This window comes from Octopus bimaculoides, chromosome 9 (genome assembly GCF_001194135.2).
Source record: "Octopus bimaculoides isolate UCB-OBI-ISO-001 chromosome 9, ASM119413v2, whole genome shotgun sequence".
Classification (NCBI taxonomy): Eukaryota; Metazoa; Mollusca; class Cephalopoda; order Octopoda; family Octopodidae; genus Octopus; species Octopus bimaculoides.
This window is the reverse complement of record NC_068989.1, coordinates 79,967,096-79,967,770: the sequence shown is the minus strand read 5'-3', so window position 1 is coordinate 79,967,770 and position 675 is coordinate 79,967,096. Positions and strand designations below refer to the sequence as shown.

Here is a 675-nt window from a genome sequence, read left to right as displayed (position 1 = left end):
ACACACACACACACACACACACACACACACACACACACACACACACACACACACACACACACACACACACACACACATATATATACATATAGACACACTTAGATGTATAAGTGACGACAGCACCAGATATTTCAGTCCAGAAAGAATAACTCGCTTTCAGCAATAAAACTAATTTAAAAGATTCAACAGAAGCACATAATTATTACATAATATATATCAGAATACATAAATACATCAGAAATATATAAATACATGCAGATGTGGACATTAATACATAAATATATTAAAATATATTGAAGATGTACATTATATATATATATATATCAACTGGTCCGACTGACAGAATGAAATTACTGAAATGAAAATTAATACTCCGGGAAGAAAGGAATGTGTAAAATATTAAGTCCCCTACGGCCGTTTCTGGGGGTTAATTGCCCGAAAACATAAAGTGTGTATATGTCCATTAATCTATATAAATTCCATTGATGAAAGTGAGTTGGATTATTATTTGTGGACTGAGTTATCTGGTGTTATCCACACTTACATATTTATCTTTTGTCTCAAGTCTGAATTTCTTGAGCACTTCTAAGTGCAATTTCTAATCTGAGGGAATAATAGGCGTTTATCTCGTATTGTTTCTTATATATATATATATATATATATATATATATATAT

General features: G+C 30.7%; 1 protein-coding gene across 3 annotated transcripts in view; it reads left to right on the top strand.

The window, feature by feature from the left end:
- LOC106872195 (gonadotropin-releasing hormone receptor) overlaps positions 1-675 on the top strand; it is a 787,632-nt gene that overhangs the window by 344,079 nt on the left and 442,878 nt on the right. The gene's annotated exons all lie outside the window — the stretch shown is intronic.